The sequence below is a fragment of the Parasteatoda tepidariorum genome, chromosome 5 (assembly GCF_982258835.1).
Source record: "Parasteatoda tepidariorum strain Cologne lab strain chromosome 5, Ptep-v5.0, whole genome shotgun sequence".
In the NCBI taxonomy this organism is placed as follows: domain Eukaryota; kingdom Metazoa; phylum Arthropoda; class Arachnida; order Araneae; family Theridiidae; genus Parasteatoda; species Parasteatoda tepidariorum.
In genome coordinates this window covers 74,914,307-74,932,684 of record NC_141759.1, presented here as the reverse complement: position 1 = coordinate 74,932,684, position 18,378 = coordinate 74,914,307, and the positions used below count along the sequence as shown (strand labels likewise).

The window sequence follows — 18,378 nt, the reverse complement described above, 5'->3', positions numbered from 1 at the left end:
AAATGGTATTAAACTTTATGGCATTATTCTTGCTAGATGTAAATGGCCCACTAAAGGGTTAAAATATCGCCTGCACTATTATCATATTTAAAGTCCACCCCAAAAAATCCAATTATTAAGGGTGTTTCCTTTTTTTTTCGTTTTTTTTTTGTACTCAGTACAAGTTGTGAAAATATAATTTTATAGGCATCAATGCTAGTTATTGTCCTTGCATAAAGATTTCAATCAAAAAAATATTTAAAAGTGTAAAATAAGTGAATTGAAATAAACGAAATCATTGATTTAATATGATTATATGTTGTCTTTTTTTTAATCGATTTAATTCGTCAATGTCATGCAAAGAAATGTTTTTTTATGATTAAAATTCGTGACATCGTAAAATTTTTCGAAAAAAAAATAATATTAATAATAAAATTATAAATATATTTGAGACGGTTTCGAATTACGTTAAAAATGAAAATAAAATCAATTAATTTATTATAACATAAAATAATAAGATTAGAACTCCTTTTAAAAAGCGTCAGAAAATCAATGAAAAGTTATTTTGTGTCCACATTAGTTCTTTCAATCAATGCCTTAATAACTATCTCAATATAATTTTAATCTGAAATTGAAACTGATTTCTATGACTACCAAATATCAATTTTTTTTAAGAAATAAATTGGGTATTGATTTTAAATTTGCTTCATTTCTCAAAATATTTGTTTGAATTAAAAGAATTACGTAGAATTAAGTACCCATTTTTTTTCATATAATTTAAATAACTATTGGTTTGGCAATAAAATAATTTCGGGTTTTTTAATGTGAAATGAAACTCAACTTTTTACTTACAAAATATAACTTGTAGTCAATTAAATATCTTCCATTATGTTTGATAACATTTGGATAACTTCCTGATAACTTCATGATCCAGCATTCACAGAACTTTTGGTTCTTATCAGAAAAAAAGTGCGATTTGTAGTCATCGCTTTTATTGAAATTTTTACCTTTTAAACGATTTGTAAACTTCCATATACAATGATAATCCAATGGTGCAAGGTCAGTGCTATATGGGGAATGCGACATCACTTCCCAACCAAGCTTTAATTATATCGTGCTTGTTGCTCAAAATGCTCATTGTCGAGGTGGAACACGATTCTTTCCTGATTTATGGCCCTGTATATAGCCCCGACCTTGAGCAACGGATTATCGCTCATTTCCAAGCTTACAATTTTTTTTAATGGCAAAAATTTCGTTGATAATCATGACTTCAAATTCTCAAAAATTTTGACCTCAAAAATTAAGATAAGGACCAGAAGTTCTAATAGCACAACATCATGAAGTTACCAGAAAGATGGCAAAGGGTCATCAAACAGAATGGAAGAAGATATCTGATTCATTAAAGTTCATTTTTTGTGCATGAAAAATTGAGTTTTATATCACTCCAAGAAACCGAAATTACTTTATTTTTTACCCATTAATAATTTTCTTGAGTTTCTGGAATTTTGTTGTTGAGGCAGAAAACTAAGATCTAGCTTCAGCAGAAAACCTAACAAATGATTGAATATTTGAAAAATTAATCATACAGAAATAAGAAAAAACACTCGATTTTGTGGGTTCTGCTTAGGGAACGAGAAATTTTTTTCACCAAAACTTTAAAATTAGTTACAATACTCTTCAACAGATAGCACTCATGATTGCAAGAACTTTAATTCACTTTTTTGCTGACTGACAAACCATTCTCAGAGAAGTTAACTTGCTCCTCCTTGTAAAAAAAAGAAAAATATTTTTCACTCCTAACGCAATTTAAGTCATTTTTAATTTAGTATTTTTCATATTAAGTAATTTTTCCACCACCACATGTTAAAATTTAGAGTATCAAATGAAAGGCAGCATTATTGCAATATCTCTTGGTAGCTCTTTCAAAGAGTGAGCGTAATTATTCTTATTCTAAAAGTTTTAATATTTCACTCTGAACCAGTTCATTGAAACTTTTGCTGAAAGTGGAGCAGTTGTCATGTTGCATTCTTTCTGAAAAATTTGCCCAGATGGGTTTTGATTTAAATTTTATTAATTTTAAATAGATTATTTTATGATTTTTCACAGATCAGCGCCATCTGTTAATGAACTTTATATCTAACTTTAAAATCCGGTGATAATAAAATCTCGTTTCCTAAAGAGAAATGCAGCAAACTGCACATTTTTGTCTCCTTTCTTTGATTAGTTTTTCAAATAAGTGTTGGTTTTTAGAAACCCGTCTTAAGACATTCTATATTTAAATCATTGGAGATTGTAGAAGAAATATTTTTAAAAAAATACTGAAGAAATTATGTTAAATTTAATAAATTTAGTGAGTTAATGAATACTATAGTCAAATCATTGGGGATTATAGAAAAAATATTTTAAATGAAAATACTGAAGAAATTATGTTAAATTTAATGAATACGTTATCAACGATTTCCAGTTCAAATTTATTTAACACTGCGCAAACATTAAAAAAAAAAGTGACTAAGTTCTGTATTTAGACAAAAAAAAATTTCTGAATCTGTCATAGATTATTCATATTTTTAAAATCTTTAGAGCGATTTGAAATAATTTAACTATAATTGTTTGCATAGTTTAAGCTGTAATTACCGAGAAAAAATATCTCATGGGTAAAAAGTGATAACTTACATTTTTGCAGTTTAGAAGTTAACAAATTATTCTGACATAGACGTTCTATGCAAGTAAACTTCTCTGGAGCTCTGTGTTACCTTCTCTCGGTATACCATAATATGTTAATAATACTAATATTTATATTAGGGTTTGAAGTCTAAGTGCTGTGATTCCTCAAAGCTAAAGTGGTAGGTAACAGAAAGAAATGTCCACTTGATAAAACTACCATTTTTACCTGTAAATTGTTTCTTAAATATTGACCACTTTGTTGTCTATTATTAGGTTAACCCCTTAGAAAGAAACCGGCCAAAAAAAATCAATCTTTTTTTAATGAAGAAAAACGCACTTTTGAACATTGTCTTTTCTTTCGGTGAACAATTTTTATATACTGCGCTGTTGTTCCATTGAAAAAGGCTATATTCAGAGATGCTAACTGTTCCGGACAAGCCAAAATAATTAAGAAAAACGGTAATTAACTACTAAGTAAATTTTGCAAACATTTGACTATTTTTACTTACTTTGTAAAAGGTCTTGCATGACAATGTATGAAGAAATGGTGATTTATATAAACCTACGAATTATTTAGAAATAGTGGTGGATAAAAACCTACTAAATTGAATTTATTAAACCAAGAATCACAATTGATAAACTCCCACTTTAAAGTACTATATATTTGCTGTCCGGAGCAAGTTGGCATCTCTGAATATTTTATTCTTGAATAAATAAGTGTTATAGCTTACAATCCTATGTAAATGATAAATATCAATAAAACTATTTTTTTTCTTAGCTTTCACATTGTTATTTTTAATTCTCGATTATATTCAAGTTTGAAAAATTATAGCAGCATAAAATACAACGCCGCTCGAATTATCTCGAGTGTGCACAGTTTAGCTCGCCCAAATTAACTGGAGCGCACAAGTTAAGGGGTTAATGTTATGGAAGTATAAAACCAAATATAAATTAGTATTTCACAAAATTATGATTTTAAGTGTTCCAACAACCAACATTTAGACCAGGAACATTTTAGACCTGATAGGCTAAATAACTCAAAACTAGAAAAACAAAATGTGTTTTACTTAAAAGCCGACGAAATGTAAATGAAAAATAAAAGTACTAACACGTATTATTTTAGAGAGATACTTTTCTCTTACGTTGCAAAATATGAAGTGGGAATTTAATGGTTTAAACAAATAAAATTTAAGCTGATATTCCTATATTACGTAAAAAATGTTATATTTTTTCTAGACAAAAAAGAATTCTTTTTTAACACCAAAGTTCGCGCTCCGGGTTATTTTCATAATTCATCATATTTCATATCACATGGCAGATAAAATTATGCAGTTGTACTTCATTCTTCGTCTTGTTATGTATTGTATGTACAAACATAAAATTTATTATCTGAATATTCTCTGTGGTTCTTCATTCGTGCATTCTTTTCTCTTTTGTTATACTCTACTGTCTGTGACGTGCTTTAAGTTCCGTTGGGCAGACGAATATTGAGTAACCAACCAGCTTACAGCTCCCGTGGGTCGATTACCAAAAGAGAGCATTCGGCTTCGCTCAGTCGTCGGTATCTGTGGTGAATTCGTGATAGATTTAGATCTTCTGTGTTTCTTGTTTTAGCTTCACAATGAATTCTTCGACAGTTTTTATCCTGCTTGCTGTATTCCTCGTTGCTTTATCCTTATCCGTATCTGTTGCCAACGCTGGAGAAGAAAAAGAAGAGAAGGTTAGTGTTTTATTTTTTTTAAGAGTTCTTTTAATTCAAACGAATATTTCATCATATTTTTTTTAAATAGTAATTATAGTTGCCAATTACGACGTTTTGTCTCCTCGCAATATTTGAAATGGAATATCACGAAATGGAATAACAATTCATTTTTTAAATTTTGTTAAAAACTAAACACTTTTTTAGATTTTTTGCAGCAATTTCAAATGTTTATCAGTAGGCGGAACAAACCTGAAATGTTTAAGTATAAATTTTGTTATCACTTTATGCAATGAAAAATAAAAAAGCAAAAAAAAATATTATTCAAGCAAATTAAACTAATTTGAAGGAAAAGAATTTTGATATCATGAGGGGTGCATTTTTGCGACGATCTAAGTATTCATATTCAGCACTCATTTGAGATTTATTGCGAATCCTTTTTAACGAAGAAATTAAGAATTTTTCTTAACTTATGATGTATGTATGTATATATATATATATAAAGGACTTTTGTATTTTGTGGAAATAAGTTACTGTGGTAAACATTTTATAAGAAGGGAAATCCGTTAAACCAAAATTTAACAAAAGCGTTTAGGCATACCTTCTAACTACTACGAAATTGAAGTAGTTTCAGAAAATACTTTTCATCTTGGGAGCAAAAGTAATTTTTCTAATATATTATAATTAATAGAATTTTTCCAACACAACATATAAGGCAGTTGGGGCTCATGGGATAGAGGTCTCACCTCCCAATGAGCTGACCTGGGTTCGAATCCCAGCGATGACTGGTCGAATTTCGCAACTGGCTCGCACCGAAAACAGTGCCGACGTAAAATATCCTCAGTGGTAGAAGGATCGTGGGTTAGAATCCCCTATCCACATGTGGGGGGCTTTCGGGATTTTCCTCTTCGTTTAACACGAATGTGGGTCAGTTGCATCAAAAAACCTTCTTGATGGTTACATTTTTCCCAATACTTGATCCAGGAGTTCCCTTGTCTTCTGGATTGGATTCAAAATTACAAGGCTACGGAGTTAATCATTGGTAGTATATATCTAATTATATATCTAATCAACACGGATGACAACTGCTCCGCTTCCCTCAAAAGTTTTAATACATTGTTAGCGAATTCAATTATAAAACTTCTAGAACAAAGATAATTACCCTTACTCTTTAAAAGAGTCACCGTGAGATAACCGCATTAAAGTTGTATTTTATTTGATACTCAGCATTTTTAATATGTAGTGGCGGAAAAGTTACTTTAACTAAAAAATGCGAAAGTAAAAATGACTAAAATATCGTTACCACTATAAAGTAATTGTTTCTTTTTTTTTTTACTAAGTCAAGCAAGTAGGCAACGCTTGTTTCAATGACAGTTAAAAATGTAACTATATATTTTTTATTGCGAACTAATTAATTGGTAATTAAAATAGGTCTAATTTTTATTACCTTGCCCACAAATAAGCTTCTAAAAAAATAGTTTGGTAGCCAGTTTTTTTTTTTTTTAAATCCATTTGAGAATGTTTCATACTGTCACGTATGCATGGAAGTCGGAGTGAAAGTGTTAAAACATTAGTTTTGTAACCTCATTTAATGCAAAAAGAAAATCTCCCCTAAATTCAATTCGAGAGAATTGGCTGATATCCCTTAAAATATATTGTACTCAGAGTGTTTTAAAATGCTAATTAAACGAATGAAGTGTCGAGCAGATATGCGTGGATGCCCGAACTGCTAATTTACATTCTAGCATCCTTTAACGACTTGTTCTCTTTTTCTAGATTTTTCTCTTGGTTGTAATTGGTCGCAATTATAATGCAAGCTTTTACTTTTTTGTTTAAAATTTGTTACCTGAATTATAAGAAGTAAAAAGTCAAGTTTATTTCATTTTATTTAAGAAAATGTCAAGCACGGAAGTATGACGCCAAACGCCACCGCTGAATTGAAAAATCACGCCCAGGGCAAATTTTTTTTATCACACACCATTTTAAAGAATATTGAAATCACATCAGGAGACAATTTTTTTTTTAAATGGAACAATAAAAAAAACTAAATCTAGATCTTAAGTTCATTGTTATGTGTTATAAAATTTATTATTTCCCTCAAAGTAAGTATTCTCAAATTTTAATTAAATGTGCGGAATAGTCAAATTTTAATGACCTAAAACTTCATTATTTAATTGTTTGAAAATCACATTTTATTCTGCATAAGATATGTATTTTGTTTGAGCTACGTGCTAGAAAATTTTTCTTCGTAATAAAAATGATACATAAGAAAGGGTCTCTCTAGTGTAAGAGCCCCAAATCCTACATCAGATACAGCACGCCAATGCGCTAAAGTGGGCACTAAGTTGCTTAAAATACTTTAACATACTTGCCAACTTTTAAGTTCTTCCAAAAAGTTATTTGCCCGTGGCATTGAAATAACTATTAGAGCGATGATGCAGGCAAATACTCAAATCACTTTTAGTCATCACTTATAACATAATAATACTCAGAATTCTAGCTACTCAGTGGTGGCGATTTTCCAATCCAGCGGCCTTTAACGACCGCTCCCAAATTTAGCATTTTTTTAAATGAAAAAAAAACTTGATTCCTAACATTTTAGTTCAGGTAACAAATTAAATAAAAGCTTTTATTATAATTGAGGCCAACTGCAGCCAAAAGGAAAATTATCGAAAACGAGAGTTAAACGCCATTGGATTGTAAATTAGCTACTCGGTGTTCTTTCACTGATTCACCATATCTGACACGACTCAAAGAGTTAAAATAATGACATGGGTTTAAATATAGTCTAGTATATGGACGGCGCAAACATTAATATCGAAAAAACAATGACAATATAGGTACGGCCGGTGGACCTTCTAATCAGGCTGTCCGCAGTTTCTTAGTGGGTGGCTCCCCGGTTCCACCACCAGTTTGATGTATATGAATGATAATGAAATAGGAAGAAAAAAGCTATGTACAATATTTACACTACCTCTTGGATTGTATACCATCCGATAAGTAAAAGGCGGCCCATGGGTTGTGTGTAATATTTTCATTTAAGAATTCTTTGCTAAAGTTATCATTAAATTTTGCTTTGTCACATTTTTCTGCTTCATAATGAATATTTGACTTGATCTATGTTTTTGGTTAAGTTACAGCCCGCGGCAGCAGGCACCACACTTTATCAGGAGTTTGCCCTAGGGCGAATGTTGGCATAGATAATTGGCGATAAATGAGGCAGTTGACGGCTGGATAGCATGCTGTAGTACACAGTTCATGTGAGAATTTATAAGTATATGGATATAATATAAGATAAAATATGTGAAAAACTTAATAAGTATCTGATAATGAAAATTAATGTTTAAATAAAATCTAATAATCTAAAAGGGGGAGAAAAAGGTTAAATATCTTGGGGTGGTACACTCCCGAGCTGAGAATCACCTTTGTTCCTTTCCTCATCTCGGGAGTATCCATGTGAGTAAAGAGGGGGGTGCTATCTATTGTATCTATCGAACAAAATTCCCATCTGAGAACTCATATTTAATAATGTGGTTACAAACTATTAAATTATGAAAATTTTACCTTGAAAGAGGCGACATCGGGCAGAGATTGCTTTTAAGGAAAAAGAAAACTTCAGTTTCCTCCCATTGAACTTTCCATTGAAAAATTACCCGTAGAACTATCTTTATAACATGGTAATCAACCTACTTGTTTATCATTCGTTTAAAAGTAAACTAACTAAAAAAATCATGGCTGCCGTATATTACAATTCCAAGTTAAAATTCGTACCGATAGCGATGTAGCAATTGATTTTGCAATTATAAACAAGAATTCTTTGAGCTATGCCAACACTTCCTACCTTTAAAAATATATTGCTTGAAATCCTTTGCGTTCAGTTTTGGAAATCGTCCTTTTTTTAAAACCACTAACAATATGGTAATTTAATATTATACGAAGGTACATAAATACAAACTGTTACAAGGAATGGTTAAGGTAGCCATTTTAAACACTCGTGAAACATGCTAACCTGAGGAGTTATATTATTATGTACAGTCAATCCTCCTATAACGCGGTGAGTGCGTGCCGCGTTATATGGAAACAGCGCTATAAGAAACTCGGATTTAACCGTACAAACCAGGCTAATTCGTAGCGCGTTCTATGGAGACCGTCTACCACGTTGTATGGAAACCGCGCTATAAGAAACGCAGAATTAGTACAAATCACATCATTCGTACCGCGTTATATGGAGACCAATAAGGACAAGATAAATTATAAATTATTTTTATTGAATTGAAGAGTTTATATAAAGAAATGATACCAAAATTAAACTAAAAAACTGTTTTCCAACAAAAACAAGAAAGACTTTTGTAAAATTTAATCTTTCAACACTCATCCTCGCTGTCAGATAATATGAGTCGCCTTACTCGTTTTCTTTTAATAGGCAAAATGTCTTCTTCACTTGGCTCATCTTCACATTGGTTTTCGATTGTAGCTTTTTTTTCTAACTCCACTAAAACCTTTTCTTAACTCTCTTTTTAAACTTTGCGCTACGCACCGTTGAATGATCAGTTTCAATGAAATGGAATTCTAATTCTTTAGCCAAATTTAGCCCTTTTTTCACATCCTGTAAATCGACATTTGGCACCCATTCGTTTTTCTTATTTTCGTTTACCAATGGATTTGAGGTGGGTGCATTAATTAAATCCATCAGTTCATCCTCATCTAAAGTTTCTTCCCCGAGTACGAGTTCTCTTACATCCTGATGGTTTGTTGTAAATTCTTCATCACCTAAACGAGAAGCAATGTTTACTATTTCTGTAACTGGGAGTGAAATCGTAGAATCATTTTGTATTGCTTGAACCATTTCAGGTAAAAGGGGTTTCCAACACGCATTAAGCGTTGATGGTTTAATTTCCGCGCAAGCCGATGACACGGTTCTAATACAATCTAAAATAGAGAATTCCATCCAAACTTGAGTAAGGGTTTTATTTTCACTACTTTCTAATCTGTCGAAAATAGTTTGGAAAACTTGGCGTGTGTAATACATTTTTAAAGTTTGAATGACTCCTTGGTCCAAAGGTTGTATTAATGACGTGCAGTTAGGAGGAAGGAAGACAATTTTTACATTTGGATGATCCAGTTGTATGTTGTGGCAACCAACGTTATCAAGAACCAATAAAACTTTGAAATACAATTTTTTTTCCATCGTATGGGTTTCCACTGCCGGGATAAAACAATTATAAAACCAATCCTTAAATAAATCTTGGGTCATCCAAGCTTTCTTATTAGATCTCCAGAATACAGGCAATTTGGTCTTATTAATGTTTTTCATAACACGGGGAGTTGAAGAACGATTTATTATCATAGGTTTTATCATCAGGCTCCCTGATAGATTGCTGCACATATGAAGGGTGACGCGTTCTTTTGAAGGTTTAAACCCCTGAGCAAGCCTTTGATTTTTCAAAATGAAGGTTCTAGATGGTAGTTTTTTCCAATATAATGCCGTCTCATCGGCGTTAAAAATCTGATGAGGTGAATAGCCTCCTTCATTGATAATTCTAGCTAATTCCAGCTTATAATTCTCGGCAGCCTCAGCATCTGCTGAGGCCTGTTCTCCTTGAAACTTAATATTGTGAAATGAGTACCTTTTTTTTAGTTTTTCAAACCACCCTTTACTCGCGACAAACGAATGATTTTCTAGCTCTGCAGAAGAATGCCCAATATTCCTTAAATGTTCATAGATTTTAAGTGCTTTCTGCTTGATAAGATTTCCACTGATAGGAATCTTTTTGGCTATACAGTCTTCCAACCAAATCATTAACGCCCGTTCCATTTTAACCAGATTAGAATTTCGTGCGCGAGTAACACGTTTCGCACATAACGGACAGCCATCTGCCACAGTTTTCCTTATATTGTCTGCATTTTTCTTTACGGTTCGAATTGTAGATTCACTCAACTTGGTTGATTTTGCAACCGACGATAGTTTTTCCCCGCCTTCTAAAAGATTTAGAATTTCGATTTTATCTTCAAGAGATATAAACTTTCTTTTTAACCCTTTCCTTGTTTCTTTCGTGTTTGACATGATGCAAATCTAGGGTTAATAATTACTTTATTTTTATTATATCAGAACAAACGAAGAATATTACTTACAGTATTGTGTAATGTTGTCCAATTATAAACCACAAATTAAACAGCAAAAAGCTGAACGAACGGACGGTGCAGAAAAATTTTTTGAAAGACTTGATCACCAACAAAACGTGTGCTCTGTGAAAGAGCTCTGAAAAGACTAAAACCGATGTCGCTATGAGATAAGCCGGAGATAATCTTTATGTAAACATATCTAGTTACTATGTCGCGTTCCCAATGCCTGGACCTACATAAAACTGGCGCCATCTGTTCCCTTATAATTCAAATAGGCCCTAACGAACTAAACAGCTTAGGCTAAACATTCTTCGGCTACGCGGAAGGAACTTATGGGATGCTGTTGACGGAAACCGCGTTCTGAGAGTACTGCGTTATAGGAAGGCTGTCGCATTTTCAGCTCCGCGTTATATGGAAACCGCGTTCTGAGAGTATCGCGTTATAGGAGGGTTGACTGTACATTCTCCGTTTTCTCTCAGCACTACTAATGCGTAATTTTTGTAAAACATGCGTTTTTCACTCAAGTTATCGCAAACACTTTATTTAAATAAATTCCCAGTAGGAAAAAGAAACCTGGCTTCATAAATTACTTATAGCAACCATTATTGATAAATGGTTACTATTTAGGTAAATTTTACATAGAATAAATTACATTGTGAAAAACATGATTCTTAATCGAAAGAATTATAAGAAAATATTAAAAAATAAAAGTGGTATGTTCACAATTAAATATAATTTAATAATACATACTTCATTATTGCCTTGCTTAACACGGTCAGGCCGGGTGTTGCGCCTGAAAGCGGGACGGAAAAGAGAAAATACTGGTAGTAGAACTATTTCAATATTAGATAATATTCGGGAGGAGTAAATGTATTCTCAACAATAACAATTCACTGTAAGGAAATTTTTCTCGACGAAGCAATTCAATATAAAAATTGCATCCTTTAAAAACAATTGGTAGTTATGGATTTTTATTATTCCCGGAAAAAAACTAAAATTTATTTGTTACCAGTTTTTAACTCCGGTGCTCTGCCCGATGAGACAATCTAGCGTGACCCACCGGCGGGTCACCCCGGCGTGAACGTGTTAAGTAAATTTCAAATAGGAAACAGCAACCACAATTGATAAATGGTTACTATTTAGGTAAATTTAACGTCATGCTATCAGTTGATTAACTACATGAGTCATGATCGGAAATCATAATAGAAAATATTAAAAAATAAAAGTGGTAAGCAAACAATTAAATATAATTTAATAATACATATTTCGTTATTGCCTTGCTTGATTTGAGATTTAATTGAGTACCTGTCCGTGCAAGCGATCTCCACTCCTTTATCTAAAATTAGCCCTAGGGCATTGGAGGCAAGAAGCGTGATTCACTGCTGAATCTCCTGATTTTCGTCGGAGATGTTTTTTTTTTTTTTTGAAGTGGTAACAAACATAAACATATAATTCAATTTTTTTAAAGAAGTTAAATTACAATGATTAAGCCCAAAACTAGATATATGAAATTCCAAACGCTATATTTTTTAAAGCAGGAAGTGTTTGCATAGCTCAAACGATTCCTGTTTATAATGGGAAACCTGCACGAGGCGTAGTGTGGGTACCTCGATCCTATGATTGGTTGTTGAAACGTGGCATTCATTTACGTTAGCAACTGTTCTTTCTAATCTATTTCGAGTAAGCCGATCCCATCAAGTATCAATTCTCATATGTGACACAATCTAAATTCTTTCACAAAGATTTCAATTCTTTCTCTGTGTATTCACACAGAGGCTTAACATAAAGACGAAATCACGTGGAACATAAATAAACTAATTATGCATCGCAGTTGCCAGGTACACAAAACAAAAATATATCACGGTTACAATAAAATACATATACAAATAATAAATCTAAATAAAAAAGTAGACGAGGGAGAATTATATTTCAACTAATTCGATATGCGACACGGCTCTGTATAATAATAAACAATTAGACCGATTTCCATGTCATAAAAATAGTTCAATGGGAAAGCAGAAAATTATTTCAAAAGTTCAAGTTTAGGTCCTAACACTCAGGGAGGAAACCGAAGTTTTTTCCCTCCCTAAAAGTGAACCTTAACCCTCTACGCTCCGATGTCGCCTCTGAGGTCAACAGTCATCGCTCTAAAATTCAAAATTTTTATATTTTAATAATTACTAATCACATTATTTTCCGATAAAGCAACAGAAATGTGACTAGGCGAAATTTAATGATCACTTTAGCAAAGAATTGTTAAAAGAAAATATTACACGCAGACCATAGGCAGGCCGTTTTCTCATCAGATGCAGTCCTGCCAACTACAGCGGTTTTAGTAAAATATCTTTTAAAGTGGTAGCCATTTAAAAATCAAAGCATTCAGAATTTTTGGTAATTTAGTCAATATTTTAAAAGTTTCGCCACCAAAGAGCTGGAACACAGTGGCGTTGCATATGAACTTTTAACTCATTTATATGGTGTAGAAAATAAGTTTAAATGAACAACAGATTGTGTTATCTACCACTGACAACAGAACATTGTGTTATCTACCACTAGAATAAATTTTTACAAAAAGCGTTGAAAGTTCGCAGCCCTACAGATGATATATTATTAAGAAGCATTGTAAAAAGTGTAAATATTGTACAAAACCTTTGTCCTTTTTAATACCATTCATATATATCAGACTGGTGTAACTAGGGTGCAACCTATCAGAAGCTACGCATAGCCGCGAGGAAGGTGGGGCCACCTCATAAGTATTACCATTATTATTATTGTTTTTATAATAATGATCATGTCGCTCGCATACTAGAGACTATATGCCTAGCAGTGTCACTATTTTGTCTCTTTGAATCATGTCAAATCTGATGAATTAGTAAGAACCCACCAAGGCTGGTACTGAGTAATCAGAACAATTCTATTCCAGAATAATCCAGAACAAGTCTATTTTTAGAATTTTAAAAATACTGTATTGTGCATTTTAAATCATTTAATGCTTGTATTAGTTCAAACAGCATTTTAAAGTACTCGGAATGTAAAAAGTCGTCGTTAATTGGCTGAGTGGGGAGGGAGTGGAAAAACATAAACTTTATCATCTAAAGGAATTGTTACAAAAGTAACGAGTACTTTATAGTTTATTTTTTGTACCTAAAACTCATAGTTTCTAAATTATTAGTCTGATATATATATATATATATATATATATATATATATATATATATATATATATATAATATGGAATTTCTCACGCGAGTCTTTCAACATTAACTGATAAGTTTAAAACAATGTTTCTTATCAAGTTTAAGATGTGGAAGTCGGTCTCTCACAAAGAGCCATAAAAAATCAAGATGAACCAGAAAAGGCCAGATAAAAGATTATTTTCTGAAGTTAATGGGCAATAATTCGTCGATGAAGTACACATTAAGATAGTCCCAAAAACTTCCCATAACCATATATATTGATATGCAATATCTTTGAATTGCATGTATTATTAAAAAATACTTAACACTTAAAATCTATTCATCCCATTAATTCCTATTCTTTTTCATTCAATTCAGTATAAAAAACATTCCATAGGAAAATGTGCCTCACATGGTTCAGATAGCCCCTAGATAGCAAAGTAGCAAGTGTACTAAGTGGTGTGAAAAATGGTACTTTTTAGAAATGAAAACGCTTGCAACTTTTGAGTTTTTTCTTTAATTTACTCGTGTGTAGTTTCATATGATACAGCTTAAAAATACATAGGAAACTATGTCTCATTTGTTTAGATATCAGCATCAGATGCGTAAATAGGTACAAGTACAGATTTGTACTTTTTTGTACTTGAAACCTTTATAACTTCTAAATTATTAGTCTGATCGTTTCGGGGTTAGTTTCATTCAGTTCTGCGTGAAAAAATATATAAAAAAACAATGCTCACTTATCTGTTTAGAATAAAACTATTTTCCCCTCTAACCCCCACCCCATTCCCCACAAAAAAGAGGGAAGAGAACAGAAGAGGGTTGGAGAGTTTTAAGGCATCATTTATGGTAGTATACAGAAGAGTTTTTCAAGAAAATATCTAGGGAATTATTTTTTCGGAAGAGACACCTTTCTTTTTCCTGTGATTACTGGACGACATATTGCCAAAAAAATATATATCTGTATTAGAATTGTGTCCTATCAGACCTCTAAGTGTTAAAGTGTCAGCTTAAAAAAAATCTGCCGGCGTTAACTCAAATTTACAACCACTAAAAGCCTCCGTTAATACTAGCATGTCCACAGATGCCCCACACCTATGAGCCCACATTAGTCCGTCCCGTAAAGGCATATTTATAAAAGTCTTACATATTTGTATAAACTCATTATTGATTTAAGAAATGGCAAATCAAATTTAACTTTTAAAATATGTAGTCTTTCAAAATGTGTACTAAGCATATTCATTCATAATATAATAACTCCTCTGATTAAAAATTATGAATAAAAATAGCGTAAAATTGCAAATACAGCGAAAATTAAGAAGTTACTTTTTCCACCATAAAATCCTTGTTTTCTAATTTGCTTCTCAACGATCTAGTGCTTTGTTACTACACATTAAAGTATAACGCAAAAATTTACAGGGAATTTTAGGAAAAAAATAACTGAAATGTTCCGTTTTTCTAATTTAGTGTCATGTCCACCCTAGCCTCCAGTCCCCTAACCATCTATTTTATTACAATTAACAAATTAACCGAATGTTCTTACACAAAATTATAATAATTTTATATTTTAAATTCAAAATGATTTTACTTATTTTTATTTATTTAATTAATTAATTTATTTACTAATTTGTTTTTTATTTTAAAAAAATGTCAATTTTGAAGAACATAAAAACAAAAATGAATATGTGCCAACCTCGCGGGTCGGTGAATGGGGCTCGTAGTGAGATATAAAATCGTAAGAAATATGTTATTTTTATCGTACATTATGCACATATCTTACGAGGCACATCTCCTGTCAGGAAATATTTGTAAAGAAGAGTAGTTTATGAATGAAAAATCTACTTTTTCGGGTGAAATACGGTGACAAATAATTGAGGCACTACCACCGGATGCGAGCGCAATATCCGGATAACTTCAGAGTCATTGATTTGCTGTCATATCAGTAGTGATGAAACATGAGGCTACAAATGCATAAAAAATATAACCAACAAAAACCACTAATCAATCAAAAATTTAAGAATGAAACGGAATAAATGTTTTTAATAATTTATTCGGTTTAAATTCAAAAACGCTTGATGCTTTCGAGAACGATTTTTTTAGTGATTGTAGCAGATTTTTTTAAAACAAGTAAAAAAAATTTGAACTTAAAAATATGGCTATTTCATCATCATCATTACATTTATCTGAGTACTTGAGGCCGTTTGTGGCTCTTTTCTGTGTATGCTAAACTGTAGGAAATTCCAAACTAACTTATACTTTCATCTCACACATTTATATTACAGGATGAATGGAAAAAAGAGCCCATTTGTGAACTTGCGTTCCCAGTAAAATTTTCGTGATAGGTGACCCCCTATAAAGTGTTTAATACAGATAAGTTCGAAAAATATTTCTGCCTACGATTCAGTTCAATTGTCGTTTTACTAACGCAAGAGAAGGTTCACATGATTAAAAAATTTGTCGGTACTTAAAGTAACAGAGTTCGGAAGTTCGATCCTGCTAAATCAGGATTGTACTTTTAAAATAAAAAGCAACTTTTTCTGGTGGAAATAAAATTAACATTTGATTCTTGGTTGGGTAAATTTAACTTAAAATTATTTTGCCAACTTCGACATTCAAACACAGATTAAAACGTCATTTTCTTCTTAATCTCGTGCTAATGGTATTATCGTGGTATTCATGGTATTTTTGGAATTAACCAAAATTCTGTAAAACTTAGTCTACTCCTCGGGGTCGTGGGAACTGTATCTAAATAAAATAGGCAAACAGGCCTTGGAGATTGGATTAAAAGAAGAATTTATTTGCACAAAAGCAGAATTCAGCTAAATATATAAACATACGCCGCTGAAAAGAGCAATACAAAAATATTTTGAGTAACATAATTAATTAATTTTTGGGTAGCATATTAACTAATACCCCTAAAATGATTCTAAAAAAATATTTTTGATTTTGAAAACTTATTCTCATTTGACAATTTATTGAAATTTTCAGTTTAAAAACGTCACATTTTTAATATCAAGTAGCAAAAATGCTTTTTGTCAGGATGACACATTTTTAATTAACAGGCTCCTTATGTTACACATTTTTAATTAACAAGATAGCAAAACATTTTTCTGCCGCTACTGTATAAACTTGTGTAAAATATGTAAGCTTGGGAGCAATAAAATTATAAGTCACTTTTTCGAATTCTTTAAAATAACGTTTTTGGTTTGAAACATTAAAATTTTTATGTAGCCAATGAGATGTTTTTGAGTATTGAGTCGTTACCAAGTGTAAATATCAGAAACTTATAAAGTATCAATGTGAAAATAATACTAAAGAACAATTTGATGTAAAAATGTAACTTTTATAAAGAATATGGTTTGTCATCCAAATTACTCAAAGTCAAATTACTCATATGAGAACTATACTATATTAATCATATTTATAACATTGTCTCTCGTTCTAGGAAAAGACAATTAGAAGCTTTTACTAATTTTTAAAAGTTTTACCGTAGTGGATGTATTAATTTTAATGTTTTTATTTTTTCTTAAGAGCAAAGAAGGAGAAAAATCAGAAGAAAAAGAAGAAGCCAAGGAAGGGAAAGAGGATAAGAAAGAAGATGAAAAGTCAGGGGTAAGTAAGCCTTGTTAAATTTAAACGTAAGTTGAAATTATATATTTGTTAGAAAGAAATAAAAACAGCTTAAATGGATGATCATGAAGTAATAAAAAAATTTCAAACTAAATTCAGCTTTTAAGAAAAAGGATTCGGAATATATTTATAACTAGCAAAATAAAATAAATAAAAAATAAACACATAAAAAATAAATTTAAAAAAAGAAAGTTAAATTGCAAATAATTAAGGAAAAAGCTGTAAATTGTTTTAAAAGTTTTGGTTTAGGTTCGATATGAAGTTTGAATATGAAGTCTAGCATGAATATGGATTGAAGTTTGAATATGAAGTCTAGCATGAATATGGATTGAAGTTTGAATATGAAGTCTAGCATGAATATGGATTGAAGTTTGCTTCCTCCCCAACATGAGCCTTATTCATCATCTTAAATTCACCGAGAGTGAATCATTGCTATCCAGTCAAGCTCAATATTATTTCCCTTGTATTTTTACGCTAAATCGAATGAAACAAAACTAAAGTTGATATAACAGCTTTTTAACCCTTTAGCTACTAACGGGACTCATTTGTCCCAACAAAAGTTTAAAAATTACTAATGAGGTGAAAAGCACTTAGAAACTCATTGTAATATGTCCCAGTCGTAGAGTCGAACCAACTATACGTGTTTCGTGTGTCAAATATCCCCTAGCTGGCGTTAACTAAATGGCGCTAAAGATGAAATAGCATTGTGATTTTGTGCTGGGACAGATATATCCCACTTGTATTCTTCATTGGGACAGATATATCCCACTCGTATTCTTCATTGGGGTTGTTATGTCTATTCATATTTTATTCATATTTTCTCAAATGAACATAGAAATAAGAATAAATATGAGTTGTCCAATGTGTAATATCGGGTTATGCAAAGATTGCTTCACCTTTATCATACCATGTAAAAAAAAGTCCATATAATAAATTTTTCCGGAATGATAGATGTGCTTGTAGTAAGTCAATCACTACAGATGGGATATATGTATCCCACCATTAAGTACGACCGAGACATATATGTCCCAGCCTCTAAATTGATAACCGCTTGTCAGAAAAATCCTAAATACTAAATTTGCGTTATTTGTGATTTGTCCTTTTTTA

The 18,378-nt window shown here is 31.6% G+C and overlaps 1 long non-coding RNA gene across 1 annotated transcript in view; it reads left to right on the top strand.

The window, feature by feature from the left end:
• Positions 1-4,047: 4,047 nt before the first annotated feature.
• LOC147809514 (uncharacterized) overlaps positions 4,048-18,378 on the top strand; it is a 28,606-nt gene continuing 14,275 nt past the window's right edge. Inside the window, exons 1-2 of the long non-coding RNA XR_015433789.1 lie at positions 4,048-4,363; positions 17,173-17,253. This is a non-coding gene — a long non-coding RNA (uncharacterized LOC147809514). The remainder of the gene's footprint in view (positions 4,364-17,172; positions 17,254-18,378) is intronic.